At 39.1% G+C, this 21,281-nt stretch overlaps 1 long non-coding RNA gene across 1 annotated transcript in view; it reads left to right on the plus strand.

Annotated features, from left to right (window-relative positions):
* Nucleotides 1-21,281, plus strand: part of LOC308689647 — a 1,235,845-nt gene that overhangs the window by 758,459 nt on the left and 456,105 nt on the right. The gene's annotated exons all lie outside the window — the stretch shown is intronic.

Consider the following 21,281-nt stretch of genomic DNA (forward strand, 5'->3'; position numbering starts at 1 on the left):
TCGAGACTCATCAGACCAGGCAACATTTTTCCAGTCTCCAACTTATTCCAGTCTCCAACTGTCCAATTTTGGTGAGCTTGTGCAAATTGTAGCCTCTTTTTCCTATTTCTAGTGGAGATGAGTGGTACCCAGTGGGGTCTTCTGCTGTTGTAGCCCATCCGCCTCAAGGTTGTGCGCGTTGTGGCTTCACAAATGCTTTGCTGCATACCTCGGTTGTAACGAGTGGTTATTTCAGTCAAAGTTGCTCTTCTATCAGCTTGAATCAGTCGGCCCATTCTCCTCTGACCTCTAGCATCAACAAGGCATTTTCGCCCACAGGACTGCCGCATACTGGATGTTTTTCCCTTTTCACACCATTCTTTGTAAACCCTAGAAATGGTTGTGCGTGAAAATCCCAGTAACTGAGCAGATTGTGAAATACTCAAACCGGCCCGTCTGGCACCAACAACCATGCCACGCTCAAAATTGCTTAAATCACCTTTCTTTCCCATTCTGACATTCAGTTTGGAGTTCAGGAGATTGTCTTGACCAGGACCACACCCCTAAATGCACTGAATCAACTGCCATGTAATTGGTTGATTAGATAATTGCATTAATGAGAAATTGAACAGGTGTTCCTAATAATCCTTTAGGTGAGTGTATGCTTCAGTTATTGTGTGTGAGAGAGATCTCAGGACTGGTGGGAGCATATTGGCTTTAAATATTGCCGCTAACAAGGAGCGGTCGGTGCGAAATTTTGTTGTGTACGACAATATGTTGTGTCAACGTTTGTCCACATTCCTCTCCTACGATGACACAATGGTTCGCCATCCGTCCCTTCGTAGATGTGCGTCGGGGTTTCTCTCGTCATTAAACCGTGGAGACGTTGCCTAATGCCTCAGAAAATCCGATCTGCCTGTTTACATGACAGTCGCATTAGCACATATCCGATTTATTTCCACATACTGTATGAATGAGGCCTGAAACCGATCTCGAAATATCCGAATGCATGCGTTTTTTCCTATTTACACTGTCATAGAACACATCGGATCTGTGTCACATATGAGCAAAAAATCAGAATTGGGTCACATTTTCACTGACAGTCTAAACGAGGCCATAGTGATCTTATTGCAATTACTAAATAAAAGTGACTAGAAAAGTTGTTCATACCTCTAACTCCTTTAAATCAGTACATTCATCATCAATGCATTCGAAATGTATTAAAATCAAATCGAATGAAAGGATAATAATGGAAATGCCAGCAGTTATAGCACTTAAGATGTTCATTCCAAGTGAACCTTTCACCTATAGACAGAAAACAAAAAAACAAGTTAATAAGTTAGAAAGCACTTTACCCAGTTTGTTAAAGCAGATCATGAAACAATATATATGGAGCACAATAAAAATAAATAATAAAGTTGCAATTATCGGGGTCCAAGAACAAATGACTCATGAAGAGAATACAATTATACAACGGCAATATCTCTCTTCAAATAATACAATTTTAGTCTGTGATGCAAAGCTGGATTTTCATCAGCCATTACTCCAGTCTTCAGTGTCACATGATCCTTCAGAAATCATTAATACCGTTCAAAAGTATGGGTCAGTAATTTCTTCTATATTATATTTTTTGCAAGAAAGTAATACTTTACTTTCATCCAGTTTTGGGCAGTTTGTTTAGTCTTACATTAAATAAAGTTTGGTGCTTGGACCCCTGAAAATAACAAGTGATGTGTGCATACCAAACACAAACTGGAGGAGGCTTTGCCATGGAGTTTATTTTCTGCAGCAATGCAGAGTGATCCTGTGATAATGTACTGAGAGGAGAGAGAAAGGATTCTTCTGTTAGAATATTTAGCCTGTGTTAGAAAAGACAGAACTGTACTTAAGTTGTATATTGTTTGCTTACGATGAGAGATCCCCAATAAGGAATACCAATCAAAACAAAGATGGAATCTGCTTCGAATGTAGACACGATTCCCAACAGGAGAATCAGCAGGCCGATCATTATCTGGACAGTCTGAGGAAGACCAGAAAACAGGCACTTATTGCAGGGGAATAGTGACTCACAGTTATTAGCTGAGCAGGGTTGCCGGATCTGCACAACAGTTTGTTAATGTTTGTACTACTGTATTTTTGGATTTGTACCAGTACCTTTCCTCCTTCACACGTATAAAAATCAATTATTGAAAGATTTCTCACCCCGAGTGCTTTTGGTTTGCCTTTCAGGAAAGTCTGAAGTCCTTGAGGAGCTGAAGCTGTCTGTTGCACATAAACAGTCACTGGAGCCGTTGTCCCCGTTTCAGCTGGAGCCGTTTGTTCTGGGGCCTGAAACTGGATGACCAGTGGCGACGAGTTTGTGGGAATGACGGTACTAGACATTCTTCTTTCTGAATCTGAAATTGATCTGTACAAAATCAAGACATTTAAAAACATGTGAATAATAAGAATATAAAATAGATGTTCATAAATAATTTTACCAGTGTATTTATTAAAATATGATATGTTCATATTTATTAATACAAACTATATGTGGTCTTCATATTCTGGAAACACTTATGAACGCAGTTGTGTCACAGAATTATTGGTAACTAGAATAACTCTTCACAGATATTATATTACATACATCTCGTTTAAACTGATCTACAGCTGTCACCATCTCACATTTGCCAGTATATTTAAAACAATATCTTAGTAAAAACCTAACGTAATATTGAAAACATGTATATCATTTGAAAGCTTACAATCACAAATTTTTAAATAAATTGCAGATGAGCATTCATTTATCAATTTGCAACAAGAATTGTTCATTCTCATAAGGCATGTTCAGGCCTTTATTTTGAAATAGTGATGAACATGAAAAAACATGAAAGATTGTTATAAACCTCAAACCTAATTTTTTCATGCCAAGAGTTCAAAATATAACACCAATAAATTTTATGAGAAAAAGGTCTGAAAGTGTTTTAAATATAAAGAAAAATATGATGGATTGTCTATTTGTGATGCATTGGCGAGCTATAATGCACAAACGTGTTGTTTTATGCATTTATTCGAGGTTGAATTCAAATCAAATACTACCATACTACTTCTGAATAGGATGTCTATTTCATAAACTGTATGAAAATGATGTAAATATATGGTTCAGATCACTCAAACCGTATTACCATACTCAAACCTTATATGGTCAGTAATAGAGCTTGAATGTGATCTAGTGAAAAAGTGTGGAATAGTGTTGTCAAAAGTATCGACTTCGGTACCAAGTCGATACTGAAATTTTAAAAATGTGACGCTTTGAGCTAGCCTGGAAATCCAGACCTAAATCCGAGAGATTAATGGTCTGGCATCGAGTAATGAAATCGCTCATTACGATGGGCGGCACCAAGCATGCATTTGAAAATCTCACTGCACGCAATTGGATAACACTAAGACCAATCACAACAATACACGGGTTGACGTATCTGTTATGTCTAGGTCCAAGTAATCAGGAAGACAAGAAAGTTCTCATTTCTTCAAGGTTTATTCAAACCCACAAGCAATATAACAGTGCCAGCCATGTACATGATTAGGCAGCAGGTGCACCCCTCCATTCTTACTCTACACCTTTTATAGGTATCAACATGTGAACTACAGCGCCATCTCCTGACAAGTACATAAACACAACATTCCCCCTTTACTCAAAACTGTAAATTCCACCCAAATTACATAGTTGGTGCAATAGGCAAAATCTATACAAAATGTACATCCAATTCAATTAGTTTAACAGTATATTCTACATTCTGTAACCAGACATATTAGAACTAGAATTAATTTCTCATTTAGCACAAAATAATCAATGTCTTTTGTACTACGTAACATAATCATGCAACCAACGCGGAGGGCGTTTCACTCTTGAAGAAGACCTTACAGGAACAGATGGAGACGCAATTTGATTAGGCAAGTTCACAAGTTCATTTTTAGGCAACACCGTAGAGGAAGGAACAGACTGGAGGGGCAAGGACACCAGTTCACTATCAATGGCATTTTCCACAGGTGCACAAGCTGGAGAAAGATGAGATGCATGCCAGTTTTTTCCATCTGATAACTGGTAAGTGCATGGACCAAGTTGATGTACAATTCTCAAAGGCTTTGAGAATCTAGGATGTCCCTTTGGAACATGAACTGGAATTTTTATACGCACCCAGTCTCCAGGTTTGAACTCAGGAGTACAGGCTCTTCGTTTGAGGTCTGTGTATGTTTTCATCTTCTTTTGAGACAATGCCACTTTCTGACTCACAGCAGGATCCTTACAAGTTAAAGGAAGAGGGAGAACATTTAGACGAGTACGCAACTTTCTGCCACAGAGTAACTCAGAAGGAGACCGTCCAGTAACAGCATGGGGAGTAGCACGGTAAGTTTGAAGAAAATCTGTCACTGTTGATTTCCATGGCTTTCCAGACAGAATAGCAGATTGAATAGAACTCTTCAGTACTCTATGAAATCGCTCAATAGCTCCATTTGCAGCTGGATGATACACTGACGTATATATATGTTGAATGTCTCGATCTTTCAGAAATGCAGCAAACTCCACTGACTTGAACTGACATCCATTGTCAGATACAATGTAATGAGGATTTCCAAATCTGCTGAAAACTGACGTCAAGAAGTTGATCACATTTTTACTTGTGATTGAAGAAGTGAATGCCACTTCTGGCCACTTACTATGATAGTCAATCAATGTCATAATGTACCGACAATCCCAGGTAGCGGTTTCAAATGGGCCAACAATGTCAACAGCCACTTTTTCCCATGGCATAGTTGGAAAAGGTACAGGTTGTAAAGGTGCAGCACGAACAGTTGTAACCTTATCAGAAGACAAGCAAACTTCACAATTCTTGATCTGTTCCTTAACCAAGCAGTCAATACCAGGCCACCAGTAAAGTTCACGAATGCGCTGTTTCGTACGCACTATTCCTTGATGACCTTCATGGGCAAGATTCACCAAAACACGTCGCAATGCAACAGGAACAACAAGACGTGACCCTCTAAACACATAGTCCTTTTGCACAGCAAGTTCATGACGTATTTGAAAATATGGACGTAGAACAACCCCCACAGCAGCTGATGAAGAGGGCCATCCACGAACAATCTGAGCACGTAATGCAGTCATTTCTGAGCATGATGCAGAGGCAAGAGCAAATTCAGTTGGAGACACAGCAGACATTTCAGAAGACAAAAATGCAACAAACTCCGGCTCAGTATCGGAGAGATCCTCATCAGAAGCAGGCAAGGGTAGGCGTGAAAGATAATCAGCAACTTGGTTTTGAGAGCCAGGATAATAATTCACCTCATAGTTAAAACACAAGAGTCGCTCTGCCCAACGTGCGATCCTCATTCCAGCGCGATCTGTGCCTTTAGAGGAGAGGAGCACTGTCAAGGCCTGATGATCCGTACGTAGAAGAAATTTTCGACCCCAGAGGTAAGTTCTCCATTTTTCAACAGCCCAGACACATGCTAAAGCTTCCTTTTCAATTGTTGAATATTTGCGTTCTGCAGTAGACAATGTTCTTGAAGCAAATGCAACAATGTGCTCTGTGTTGTTTTCATGAATTTGAGAGAATACAGCACCTAGTCCATAATCTGACGCATCCGTTGAAACGACAATAGGCAAGTTAGGGTCAAACAATGCTAAAGCAGGGCTTTGGAGTAACAACTCCTTTACAGTACTGAAACTCTTCTGAGCCTCATCTGACCAGCTGAACTCAGAACCTTGTCTGATGCAAGCACGCAATGGTTCTACAACTGTAGCGAAATTTGGAATGAATTTATTGTACCATGACAACAATCCAAGAAGGGAACGGAGCTGATGTACATCTTTAGGAACAGGAGCATGAAGCATTGCACTAAGATGATCCTCATCTGGGTGAATACCCTGTGCAGACACAGTATGACCAAGGAAGCGCAAACTGCTTTTATTAAAGTGACATTTTGAATCATTCAACTGTAAGCCTGCATCATGTATACGCTGAAGAACCACTTTAAGCATGTGGTCATGGTCACTTTTTGTGCGTCCCCAGACAATGACATCATCCAAATAATTGGCTACGTTTGGCAATCCTTGTAATACAGTTGCTAACATTTTCTGAAATGCAGATGGAGCTGAAGCAAGGCCATAAGGTACTCGACAGAATCTAAATAGTCCTTCATGGGTGATGAATGCAGTCAGATCACGACTTTCTTCATGTAACAAGAGCTGGAAATAAGCATTCTCTAAATCAATTGTAGAAAAGACAGTTGCTCCACGCAGCATAGACATCATCTCATCAATATGGGGCAAAGGATAACTGTCCGCAACAACAGCTTTATTTGGTTCTCGCAGGTCTACACACATGCGAATACCACCGGTCTTCTTCTGAACAACTACAATTGGAGAAATCCACGGTGATGCATCCACTCGTTCAATAACACCCAAGTCAAGAAGGCGTTGAAGTTCATCACTGACAGCATTTCGAACAGATAATGGCAACCGTCTGAGTTTCTGACGTACAGGTTTCTCCACTGAAGAAGTTTTTACCTTATGCTCAAATCCTTTTGCACATCCTAGCTTAGTAACAGGCACAGAAGCAGAAAGTCGCATTACAGAAGCTGAAGACGGAGTCGGTCCTGGAAGTATGGAAGAACCTTCAAACTTGAGATGCAATCCATTTATTAAATCCATTCCAAGAAGAGCAGTGCCACATTCGACTATAAAGATTGAAGTATTACAGGTCATATTATCTCTGGTAACAGTAACAGGTAGACAACCAAGCACTGGTATTGGATTTCGTGAATACGTCACCAATTTAACAGCAGGAGGCAGCAAAGAGTCTTGTTTAAAGTGTTTTTCATACACAGATTTAGGCAGAATGGAAACGGAAGATCCAGAATCCACAATCAACTCCACAGGTACAGAGACTGATGCAGTCATGATAGTAGTAGTAGTACACTTTATCTTATTAGATACTGAATCATGCATGTAAAGAATCTGAAGCTCAGGAAGTTCAATCTCATGTACAGAATGTGTTTGCTGTGAACGACACACTCTTGAAAAATGTCCCAACTTTTGACAATTATTGCACTTTACAGAAACTGCAGGACATCTGGAATCATTTGCAAGATGTTTTGTAGATCCACATCGATAACATGCACGAGCCAAGGAAGTAGCAAAAGACTTTGAAGGCACAGGCAGAGGTTTCAAAAGTGATTGTCTTTTGTAACGATCAACAGCAGGCACACTTGTTGCTTGTATTGCTTGCACAGGTACTGAAGTCTGATTTGAAAAAAGTTTAGCTTGTTCACCAGCAGCCTCCATTTGTGTAGCAATAGTAATAGCCTTGTTAAGCGTCAAATCAGTCTCTAACAACAGACGTTCTCTAATACGATGACTGTTTACATTCTCCACTAATTGATCTCGCAACATTTCATCATTATTAGATGCAAACTCACATGTGGTGGCTAAGTCCCGAAGAGAAGCAACATACTGCAGGATTGTTTCACCTGGTGCTTGAATTCGTTTTCTGAATGCATGACGCTCAGCCACAACATTACGTCGAGGAATAAAGTGTAGTTTCAAAGTCTCAATAGCATCCTCCATTGTTTCTCCTGGGTTTGGTAAAGTATAGAATAGTCTCTGCCCTTCTGTTCCCAGGCAATGAAGAAACAACGCTCGCTTTCTTGCAACTGGCCAGTCATCTCCTGATGCATTTACGACAAGTAAGTAATTCTCAAACATCTTCAACCAGACGCCAAATGGAATAGACGGCTCACCCGGACATGGTAAGAATGGCGTAGGAAAAGAAGCAACAGCAGACATCTTTCATGTAGAACAGCAAAATCCTCGTCGCCAATTTGTTATGTCTAGGTCCAAGTAATCAGGAAGACAAGAAAGTTCTCATTTCTTCAAGGTTTATTCAAACCCACAAGCAATATAACAGTGCCAGCCATGTACATGATTAGGCAGCAGGTGCACCCCTCCATTCTTACTCTACACCTTTTATAGGTATCAACATGTGAACTACAGCGCCATCTCCTGACAAGTACATAAACACAACAGTATCCAAAGCCCCATTCGCTTAGCTACCAGCAGAGCTAAATGGTAGATTAGACTCTTGCCGTATCCGGTCAGCAAAACAGCAAAAACGTCCTTCTTGCCAAGGAACGGTTCCAGTGCCGTCTTCTGATCCTCTTTTAGATAAAAGCCAAGTCTAACTCGTTCATTGTAGCGGCCAAAGCCGTTTCAAACAACTGTGTTCATCCATAGCCATCCTGCAATGTTTACTAATTACTTTGACGTAGCAGCGCTGTCATCATTTGTTTAGCTCGTCTCTAGCCCGCCTATATCAGATACACCGATGTGATTGGTGCAGCTCGGCTACAAGGGCATATTTAATGAGCATCATTACTCGATGCCAGAGCAACTCCCTGAGCAAATTCAATTTGTCCTCTCGCGAGAACTCTGGATTTCCAGGGTAGCTTTGAGCGCTGTTGAATCGTATACACCTCAGATTGGCCATTGTGTTCACACGCTCATCAAATATGTCTGTGATTGGCTACAATGATCAGCGCCTTAAAAACATGTTGTAAATCTACATCAATGACACTCTTCATCGAGCGCTTATGCAGATACACACAGGAGTGTTTGAAAGCAGCTGTAGTCCTGGTACGTAGACTGGTAGCCGTAGACCAGTCCGCTGATAGACGGGTGCTTGTGTTTTTTAAAGCTCCCGCTTTCAAACGCTCCTGTGCGTTGATCATTGTAGCCAATCACAGACATATCCGATGAGCTCGTTAACACAATGGCCAATCAGAGGTGTTTACGATTCCGCTCAACAGCGCTCAAAGCGTCACATTTTTTCAATTTCAGTGTTTTGACAACACTAATTTGGAACACAACTTGTTCAGATTTTCAGCTTTGATATTCTTGCAGTTTTAGAGTAAAACATGTTTGTAAAATATGTTTTAATTAAAATATAAATAATTAAATTTACATTTACATTTTAATACTTTTTTTCACTTTCAAAATTTTACATTCTACAATAATCTGCCAAATGTCTTCTTTAAAACAAGACCAACTATATGTCTATATTCCAAAGCATTCTTGAATTACAACCATTTAAGTTTAGATAGTGATTTTCATGTCTATGCACACACAAAAAAGGGTTAAATCACCAATATATTTTTACATTTCAAGGTTTTATATGTCAAACTTTGTATAAAGACGAGTCTCAACTATGTTATGAAAGATATAACAGAATGATTTGATATACCATTTTGCTTTATGTGGTATGTGTGTAAAATGGCCATAAACAGATTTTCCCATTATATGCCATGTATCTATACACTATCTAATTTGAATATTAATGTGTTTGTAATGAAAAAATAAGAGTGATAATGGGAGTAATAATTGCCAAGATTGTAATATATACTGTTTATTTCAAATATGTTTTTCCCCTATTCACTTATGTCTCCCAGAATGAGTAGTTTTTGATTTGAACCCCCCTAACATTACGAAATCTTAACACCAATCACATCCACACGCGCGTCCGGAATTATTTTAATATTTTGGCGTGTTAAATGCATCCAGTTTTTGCACGCTCTTAATAATGTCTCCAGGAGATTCAATCGATAGAAAACGGAGTTGTGCTTTAGTGCAAATGAAATCTGCATCAGAAAATGTGTAGTTATGCGGAGACCCGCCCCATACATGTCCACAATAATGACTGCTGGAGACAGAACTTCTGAGAGGAATGCCATATACAGAGGAAATACTGGACACATCTTACAATATTTACAATCAAAGTCTAATTAAAAGCAGACTTTCTCGTCTCAGTGTGTTTAGTTTCGGTTTCGATTTGAATTCGGTGCATCACTAACTCAGTACTCTGTTAATAACGACCTGACAACGCAAACTGTACCTGAACGAGTACCTGGACGAGCCCAATCTTGTTGCAGTCTTGATCGAAGTTCCTGTGTGTTTTGTGTCGTCGTGGAAGAAGCCGATCTCGACCTTCACGCGCTGTTTTACACGAACATTAGTAACTCAATTAGAGATGGGTGTGCCGTGCACTTGTGGAGGCAGAACTGCTGCTGTCACGGGGATAATTGATGAGTTTTCCTAATTAATGTTATATATTAGTTGTGTGTGTTATGGGTTTCAGGGATGTTTAGATAACTATAAAAGAGTTCACATGTTCACTTTTCTTGAAAATATTTAGCTATTAGAGCTATTTTTATGTTTGTTTTCATATTTTAATAATAAAACCCTTACAACCTATAGGGATCCCTGCAGGATTTATTTTATTTCTGCAGGTATCCTGCAGATTTTTTCACTTGTGTTGGATGTTCCTGCATGTTTCTGTTGTACTGATGGGATCATTCTAAAACCTGTAGGAATGTCCCACACATACTACTGTGCAGAACAAGTGGAAAATCCTGCAGGACTGTTGTGCACCTCACGCAGAAACAAAATGTTATCTTGCAGGGGGGTTTTTTCTAGTAAATGAAAAATAAATAAATAAATAGAAACCTACAGGTTTTGGATTCAGGATAGGCTATATAATATCTTGAGAATACAACTGAAAGTTGCTGTAGTTTTATTCATACAATTTATTTTATTAGATTTAAGTACATTTCATGGAACTATTTTTGATATATTATGCTCTGGCTGTTGACAGCAATAAAAAACAATGAGTCTTAACAAATAAATGAATAAAATTAAGAGTAAGAATAGACTATAGGCAATTATAAAAATTAACCATTACTCTAAATCATTTCAAAATCATACATTTATGCAAACATCCAAGACATTTCAACATTCAAGAGATATTGAAGATGTTAATATTAAGATGCAAATCCAGCTATTTATTCTCTGTCTTTGCTGATGTCAATACTTGTTTTCATAACATCAATGAAGGCATGACCCTCTCCTTGCGCATTACCTACATCTATATCAATGCTACAGACCCATGTTTGGTTTGAACTGCATGGTTGATTCTTTTAGATAAAGATTTTGCTCCTTTTGAATGAATTTGCTTGTAATTAACCACAGCCCAAGAATAAAAACTGAAAGCTTTATTTGCCATAAAACCTGACTCTTGAAGGAGATGAGACTCTCTTGGGGTTGGCTGTTGAACATGTGGGCATCCTAGAAACATCACGCTAGAACTACCAATGCACTTTGGGTGCTTCTCAATATCCCTCCTCGTCTCTTTGCTCCTCCGTCCTCCATCCTATGACCCGGAAACTGATCGAGCTCAGCCATCTTGAAGGACATCTCAATTATCTAAGTGCACCGCGAGGAGTCGAGGAACAAGGAGTGAGGGGCTTCCTGAGGAGTCATGAACGAGGATACACAGGTGTATCCTTTGTGGAAGAGTTTTACCGACTAAACGTGACACACATGTAAATTCTCCCCCTTAACATCGGTCACAATCATTTTAATTTATACTTTACCTTTGCAGTTACCACACATCTCACATATTTCAACAGGGTATCTTGCTTTATTATTATTTATTATGAATTTCTTAAATAACCAAACTTCAACAACATAAGGGCAGATCCTTTGAGCACTGCTGATGACGCTGTGAAGTGACGCCGAGTGATCAAGTATTCCAATGTATAAAAAAGCTTTCATTCGATTCCTCCGTCCTCATTTTCTTTCCTTGCGTCCTTCCCTCACATCCTACAGGGGGTGGAGCTGAGACACGAGGAAAGGAAACGAGGACGCACAAATAAGAATTGAGAAGCACCCTTTGCCACAATCTTGGTGCCTCCCAACATTTTTTCAACAAAGCTTTTGCTTTGCTGTGTTTGTTCATCATTGAATACAGCAGCAGTGAGTCGTGGAACATGCTGGTAAAGGTTAAACATGTTAACAATTTGTTCTGCTACAGCTTGTGTGCCATGAAAGAGTTTCTGAAGGTGTCCATACTGGGACTCATATAAGAATTCACTGTGACTCCATAAAGGACCCCAATTTTGTACGTGTATGTGGACATTATAAGACACATGACACTTAGCATACAGACACTCAAAACGGCCCACAAATGCTATTAAAAGGCCATCAGCTTTGTCAATGTTGTGGGGGGAAATTGAATCTTAAAGGAGAATGTATGTTGCCTGTACTAGAAGTAGTAAATGGTCAAGATATTTTCTGGGTAAAATGCCAAACAAACAGGGAAGGCTGTAAAATAAGAGAAAGTGTCTGTATTCCGAAGCTTTCCAATATTTACGCAAAGAAATTGAACGGGGTGGTCTTGTTATACTTGCAGGTGGTTTAATGGCAAGTAACCTTCTTTCAATTTGTTCGATTTCTCTTCCAATATACCAAGGCTCTGTATGGTTGTCACGAATTACCACTGGAGGCAAGCTGGTTGAGAACCCAAACGTAACTTTAATTACAAAAACAAGATCAAACTTAAAACAAAGGCTGGAAACTGGAACATCGACATGTAACATTCAATACTAGACCAAGACACAGGGCAAACATGAGGGCTTAATTACACAAGACTAACGACCAGACAAGGGACACCTGTGAAAAATCAAACAATGACTGTTGTTTGTAATAATGTAATATGCCATGCATCATATGCAAATCCAGAAACCATGTTAAAAAACATCAGCAGCATTAGAGGAGATGGACCTTTTACACCATTTATGCATGTTCCAGAATCAACAGTTTGCTGTGCATCTTTAGTGTGTTTTTTGTGTGATCTCAGCTCTGGCTCCGTTGACTGCAAAGGATACACCCTTGTAAACCCATTACCCTTTTCTACAACTTCACCCTTTTGATAACACCAGTTACAACCATGCTCTCCATTAAATTGCTTGACATTCTGTACAGCACAACAAGCCACTGAATCACAAATGCAAAGCAAACTGTAAACATGGACTGCTGATTTTTCACCTTTCCACTGACAAGGTAACCCTTGGTTTTCAAGACCTCGCAATTCATTAACAAATGATTGCAGAAACGAGTTAATTTCTGGCTTTCTTAACACAAACCGCCAAGAATGACATGCTTTGCCCTCAGATTAGGGGGGAGCTCGTTGATTGTGACTTGAAGTTGCCAGATATGAAAAAGAGAAGATTTGAAAATTGGAACAACATTCCATGACAGTGAAATGTTCGCCAATTTTGGGTCATGTAGTGCATCAATAGATTTGTACATAGTGCCATCAAATATATGTCTTCAACATTTTGTGAGTTGCGCTTTGTCCTTGACAAAAATCTGTAGCCTGAAATTGACCTCGTAATTGATCTGAAATAGATAACTTGATAAAGACAGAGCCAGATTTGATTAGGTTTTCCATGTCCCCTGGGGTACCATTGCATGAAGCACAATGGGTGGGGATTTCATTACCAAAGAAATATTGGCAGGATGAGCAAATATACTGAGCTTCAAAAGTGTCACAGTGAAAGGATTTCATGAACTTTTATAAGCTACCTGGAACGCCATTGGTTGAATCAGGACAGTGGAGATTGATAAGATCTAACAAGTCACTCTAAGCCACTTTGGATGTTGTATGCCTGAGGCTGTAGGCAAGAATACACAGTAGTGATTCTTCATTAGTGATTTTGGCATTTGGATATATTTTTTCCTCATTGGTACACCTCTCTTTCTTCTGTGCTTCCCTCACAAACTGCACTGTGGTTTCTGGCAGTCTAGTTCTCATAAGCTGTGCTAAAAACATCACCCTCGTCATCAGCAGAAAAGCTGTCCTGTCAGAAATTGTGCATTTATTGCACATTAAAACAAAATCTATATGTGAACACACGTATTTACAAATGTATGCATAAAATAGCATTGTTTAACTCCTTACCAGACAGACCCAATTTTTGCATGTGGGGCACACATGACATACCCCAAATAAAAAGGTTGCTGCTCATAAGTCATTCTGAATAGCCACATAACCAACATATATTTAGAAAGCCAACCCCTGAGAGTTTTACAGTTCAAGACTCAGAGTTAATCAGACTGTTATTAACCCTCTGAGGACCAAGGTGTTTTTGGGGCCCTTGAGATGTTCTGACATGCCTTGACATTTGTGCTTTTTTCAGTTATTTATAAACATGTTAATGGCAAAGGTGTAAATTCACTCTATATAGCACAAACAGGGCTACCATAATATGCGAGCAACATGTATGTAGATGTTTGTATTTTTAAGAGGATAATGTTTATGTGTGGTTATTGAAAAAAATAAAAATGAAAGTTGCTGAAATAAGACCACAAAACACATACTAAATATGTGTCCACAAGACTTTTGACTAATGGATGTTGTCGCTTCGAGTTCTGGCTTCAAAATTATGTGAAAATAGTCTTGCTTTATCGTTCACATAAAACAATACATTGATTTAAATTGTTTAAGACAGGTTTTGCTTGGAAAGCCAATATGCGAGGGGGGCGTGAAGGAGTAGTTTACACCTGAGAATACAATGTCCCACCCACTCTGCATAATGACTCTGCATAATGACTCTGCCTAATGAGCCATTCTTTCAGGTGTGACACTGACTGAGCCACAATGCAAGGACAAAAGATATATTTAGAAGAAGACTTATATTGACCATTTAAGATTTTGCTTACATCTATCTTGTAAATATGTTTTGCTATTTTATTAAAAAGGTTACAATTACAACAATAATTACAATTTAAACAATATTTCAAGTGTACTCTTTCTTTGTAAAAAAAAAAATATTATAGGCCTACATTTTATCATATGTATTCATTAGTTTGAATATAGCCAACATTGGAACATCTAACATCTTAGGTCTATGACTTTATTTTTGACAAAAATAGTATTATATATATATATATATATATATATATATATATATATATATATATATATATATATATATATATATATATATATATCCTATGAGCAGAAATTGCTAAACAAAAGCTTATTTGATGTGGCAGTATATTCTACAGTAAAAACTGTACCCAAATCTAGTCAACAAAATGTTGTCTTTCATATTTCACCTGACTGTAACGTTGTTTTTATGAAATATTAGGGCATATAAATGTTAATTTGCAGTTTAATACGTTGCTTATACAAATAGCCTACATTTTATTTCAACATATTTCAGTCGATTTTTACTCATCTCAGTATAGCAATACAGTTTGCTAAAACATCATCATTCATTCACACAGAAACGCAATTTAAATTTAAACTGTCTTTTTGTGAGCTGTGGTAAACAGCGTGCATCTCTGCGGCTGTCGTTCATTCATTCACACAGAAGCGCGATTCACTTGAGAAGGAAAAAAAAACTTACTAAAACTTACTACTAAAAAAAAACTTAGTATTCCTCAGCTCAGTCGGATCCTTGCTCCTCGAAATACCCGCACTTCTGAGGTAGATTTCCCATTATTATTATTCCTCACAGCGCTGCGAGATGGTGTAAACAAGTAGGCTACAATGATATGATTAAACTTGTGTTTTCTCGAGCTGATATGGGGGCATTCACAGGTTTGCAGGATTGCCTCAGCCATTTGCGTTTGACTAGCACGCGCTCTCCGTGGGCGGAGTCACATTAAAATGAATTAGATGAGATGAGAACGACTGACATCTCGCTCTTTTCTTACAGATTACATGAACTGAGAATATTTGTTTTTTATATAAATTACTTCATTTAAAAGAAGAGAATTCAAACTTCATGCCTGTGTGTCTGTATGTCTGTTTGACTGAGTATTCGCTGAGTTATTGTTCATTTTCGGACGCGTTTCAGAATGGACTACACTGACAGAGAGAAAGCAGAACTCACATCATGTTTATTTTTCTTTATTTGGCAAAAAGCACAACACTTTGTTTTTATTGTGAGTATACACAAAAATAATACACATTTAACAGAATCGATTGATGTATGAAACTTGTTTGTAATATCAAAGTCAACAGAGCAAAATGAATCTCGTTTGAACTGATAAAAAAAAAAGCGAGCTTATCGCGCCGGCGCGATTGCCAACCTCAGGGGGTTAAACTTATTATTATTCTTCCCTTTTCTTCTTCCCCAAAATTTCTGCCTTTAACTCCTCCTAGAGCAGGGGTGTCAAACTCAGTTCCTGGAGGGCCACAACCCTGCAGAGTTTAGCTCCAACCCTAATTAAACACACCTGATCCAGCTAATCAAGGTCTTTAGGATTACTAGAAACTTCCAGGCAGGTGTTTTTGGAGCTGGTTGGAGCTAAACTCTGCAGGACAGTGGCCCTCCAGGAACTGAGTTTGACACCCCTGTCCTAGAGCTTTAACTCTACATACTCCAAACTCGGCTCAGACACTCAAACTGTTCTGATTTGGTGTGCTATATCTTTTCTAACTGATCAGACTTACAGTTTCCCACTGAAAATTTCCCATTCAAAATCCCATTGACTTTCATTGCGGAATGTTCAAAATGAGCCAGAACTGTTCAAACTTCAACTGACAAAATTTAAGTTTTGACAGTTGGAGAGGCTCTTTAGACTCCATTAAACTGCCATTCTATCTACTATTTCTAACTCGCCCCCTCAACGGGACTCTCCCGCCCCCTCAGATCACCATGTATGTAAACGGGATTTTACTGATAAAATATGCTATTTAAAAATCACATTTGCCAATTACATTTTCACATTTTCTTATTTTTGTGAATATTAAGCTAAATTAATAATATTTTAGTTAAGGACAGTCTGTTAGGCAAAGTCGAATTTGATTGGTCGTTTGATTTTGCGTGCTCGCTCACCCTAACATTACGTTAAATTTCTCATACGGGAAAGTTCACACGACGGCTACGGACTGTAGAACAGATATTCAATTTATTTTAAGGTTGCATTTTGCATCATATTGTTGGTTTCACAATGGACATTCAAAAATGGATTATAAAGAAAGAACCCACAACACCTGCTGCTGCTACTTCTGGCTCATCTGAGCTCCAAATAAGCAGTGTGGACTCTGACAATGCAGCCCCGCTAATGGCACTGCCAGTCACTCAGCCCGCCAAATGCAAGGACGCCGTCATCGTATAGTGTACCAGAGGACCTCGGTAAAGACAAGCCAGTCCAGGTTTGTTTAAAGCAGTTTCCAAAGAAACAACAACATTAAAACGACTGTAAACGGTCTTTTCTGCAAATTGGTACAATGATAGGGAATGGCTAGAATATTCAGAACAAGCAGATTCGGCATTTTGTTTTCCCTGTCGGAAATTTGGGTGACTCTGTGTTTACAAGTACTGCTTTTTGCAACTGGAAGCATGCGACAGATAAAGCGAAAAGATTTTACAGACATGCTAACTGTAAAGAGCATCTGGCTTGCATGGCTATTTGGAAAGAGCAGCAATTGCGATGTTCCACAGGAAAAGAGATTTCAACCCTAGTTAATTCAGATCAGCTTTCTCAAAACTGCCTTTATGTGTCTTCAATAATTGACATTATTGAATTCCTGGTATCAACTGCCTTTGAGGGGTACCATTGATTCAGTTGATGACAGAGGTGACGCGGCAAGTGGACTGTTCCTGTCTCTATTTGATTACACACTGAGAAAAAACAAAGAGCTAGCGCAGGCCTTCAGTACAATTCCAAAAAATGATACGTACACATCAAACGATGTTCAAAAAAGATTTAATTGAACTGATGAGTACAATCGTGACAGAGAACATTGTTAAAGATGTTGGGGAGTCATGGTTTACAATTAAAGTGGATGGAACCAAGGGCCCGACGGGCAATGAGAATGTTGCTGTTGTTCTTCGATATGTTGACCAGAACTGCACAGTGAAAGAGAGGCTGTTGTCAGTCTTGACCACAGACAAGTGCGATGCCCTGTCACTCACAAACATCGTACTTGAGGAGCTGTCAAATGTTGGTCTCGATACAAATAAAATATTAAGTCATTGTTATGAAGGGGCCAGCGTTATGTCTGGAAGAGAAGGAGGCATGCAGAAACATATTCAAAACTAATTAAACAGAGAAGTGCCCTACATTCAATGTTTTAATCATCAATTACATTTGGTTATAGTGCATGCAGTTTCATCCGAGAGCACTGTTGAAGATTTTTTTGCCATTTGCAGTGCACTGTACAAATTTCTGAGAAAGCCCACTGTAGCTGCACAGTATAAGGGAGAGAAGCTTAAAAGGCTGCTGGATCAACGATGGACTGGACAACTTGAGACGGTGTCCGTGGTGCTGAAATCGCACGACACCCTTGTGGATTTTCTGAATGGAATCGCAACCACAAGAAAAGGTGCTGACATAAAAGTTGAAGCTGTTGGACTTCACAAGGCCATCACAGAACCGACATTTAAATTTCTTGCCTATGTGATGTACAAAGTTTTGTGCCTGATGGATCCACCGAATAGGATGCTGCAAGCTGAACAAACAGATCTAATGATGGCAATTTGGCTCATTGGCAGAGCTTCTTCTTGCATTGAAAGTCTACGATCAGATGCAGATGCAGAGAGACACAAGAAAAATAGCAAATTTGCGTATTCATGTTGATATCAGATTCTGCAAAGCAGGGCTATGCTCATAGAGCACATGGCAACAAAACAAGGTGAGGCACTAGCACTGATTGACAAGATTGGGGTTATTTGCTGTGTCTAATCTTTCGGAGTCTATTGTCCCATTGGAGTAAGGAGGAGGGAGGGATAGGGATAATAATCAGTCAGTCCAGTACCTGAGCCCTCACACATGTAGTGTCCAATACCTGATCCCTGCTTCTTGGCTCTGATGACGATGATGATGATGATGATGATGATAAGTAAGAGGACAGGGAGTAGTAGTACCTGAGCCCCGACACGTATCAGTCTGTTAATATGTTTTCAACAAGTGTAATACTTTTATCCACTGGTCCAATTGTACTGGCTTTATGTATTATATGTAATGAAATGGATTCTAATCTGTTATTGCACTCCATGTTCTTGTTATTATAACAATTGTTGAAAAATCTAATCTTGTAAATAAAACACCATGTATAATTCTGTCTTCTCAATGGCATTTAATCTTTTCATTTAAATTATACAACAGCCAGAACTCACAAAGACCACACTCATAACAATAGTCAAAATGTAATCTTGTCTCATACAACAGTATTGATATAACAGCAATATCACACAGCCCACTTTCAAGAGTGCCTGGATCCTTTCATTACATTACACATGTGAGTTTGTAACTTGCTGTCCCAGTATTTCTGGAAGTATACCGTTTCTAAAAAAGCACTCAACTTTAGGGATAATATCATCCCAAAGTTCAAGATCGGGCAAAATCCTTTCAACAAAAATGTCATTGTGGTTCCACACAACAAAATCACAGTACTCAGCGTCTACAATGTGAAGCTGTCCCTGAACTTGGTAGTAGTAGTCATGAGTCCGGTCCAGCATGACATTATCCCCATCATTGATGAGGCAGAAGCCCTTTTCCCCAGCACACAAGCGCAGATTGGCTTCATCTTGGTGAGAGTGTGGACACTAAAAATCACAGAGAGAAGGACACGTGAACAATAGATTAACAAATATATTTTCTGCCTTTTTGCTCAGTTTAGGACTTGAGACACTATAAAAACTCACTCGTAACCTTAACCCCAGGATGCTGATATACACTAAACTCTGAGCTCTTTGACTCATGTAAACTTATAAACTACTTTAAATTTCTTAAGTTTAAAGCTCCCAGCTCCCAAGCAACTCCATAGCAACCAAACTTGAGTACCCTAGCAACCTTTTGCAAGACCTATATCTCTGCATCAGAACATAATTTAGAGATGAGGGTTGACTCTTTTGACTCATGCTGGCAAACAGCACTTCCAACATGCTACACATGCTAGCAGTGAATAGCTACTTGCTAATAGCGATAGTTAAGTGTTAAATCATGCCAAGAACATGCTAAGAAATCTATAAAAACGCCATAGTAACCACCTGTGACAACTACCAACCACCTAGTAACACCATAGAAACCACCCTGAACACCCTAGCAACCCCCTATAAACGCCCTAGCAACCGTCGCCTGGACCCGATGACAACGCAGTGCTGAAGTGCCAACTAGTCTCTCCCCTGTGAAGGATCCCTTTACCACTCTACAGATAAAGCGTTGTCGGGATAATTTCGGTTTCACGGATCTATCCCGAAGTGATACAATTCTGTATAAAAATTAAGGCCAGACAAGTAGTTTAAGGCTTGGTTTGTAGGGAATTACAAACCTGCGCACATATATTCAAATGCGCATAACTATAGAATTCATTCTTGACGCGCACGTGAACGCCATCAGCGTTTCTCACAGGTTTGCGTTTAAAGTCTGTGTAGAGAGAACGGTGTCATCTTAGTGGTCTCTAATTTAATAACTAATGATCGTTGCGATGGAAGTGAATCAATCAAAAATAACTTTAGCTGGAAAATATCTTTATTCAAGAACCGCTATAAAGCCAAAACAATCTCTGTTACCTTAATAAGGTAGGCCTATAAATTTGGTGCTTCAATATCACTCACATTAAGCGTCTTAAATGGGGAAGAACGCTTGATTACGCTGCCGTTGTCTGTTTTAGCAGAATACTGCCATCTAGTGGTAGCAGGTTTTCTCAGACAGCTGTGTGTGGATCGTGCAAGGCGAAACCGGCGAAATTAAAGTCTCAAAATCCAAATGAATCAAATAGGATCGACTCAGAAATGAGTCAATGAATGCACGTGTGTCACCTCATCCACAAATGCACATCTTGTTGCATGCACAAATTCTGGCCTACATTAATACAAAATCGAGGTTTTGTATTAACAACTATGTCTCTATTTATACAAAATGCTGCACATTCATGTGATTTTGGATTTTGCACACACAAGTTGTATTGTATTATTTTAAATGTAGTGACGCACATTTGTGAATTTGTCAAATACTGTAGATGGGTAGTTGTGCACTGTTACGTCCCAGGACGTAATGTGTTATTTCTTTTATTATTTATTTGATTTTGTGATGTGATTTTGTTATTGTGCAGTTCGTTGTCTCTCTCTCTCCCTCCCTCTCCTTCTGTGCAGGCTTGATTGGGTTCAGCTGCGGCAGATCACGTTGATGAGCGGGAGTGTTGATAAGCTGAGAAAGACGGCAATGCAGGAGAGCTTCTTGGGCGCGCGTCGTACGGCTCCGTTGTCGGTCTGTCCCTCATCTCCTGCCCCAGACATTTAGTTTATTGTTGGAGTTCTAAATGTTGGAGTGTGTTTCGTTCAGTGAGGTTTCCCTGTGTGGGGTTGTCACCGTCGAATTATGAAGACATCTGTCTTGTTACTTTGGTATCATAAGTTTCTCTTTTGTATTATATTTTATTTAAATTTTCTTGTTTATTTAAGCTGTT

This window comes from Scardinius erythrophthalmus (genome assembly GCF_964197995.2).
Source record: "Scardinius erythrophthalmus genome assembly, chromosome: 4".
Lineage (NCBI taxonomy): Eukaryota > Metazoa > Chordata > Actinopteri > Cypriniformes > Leuciscidae > Scardinius > Scardinius erythrophthalmus.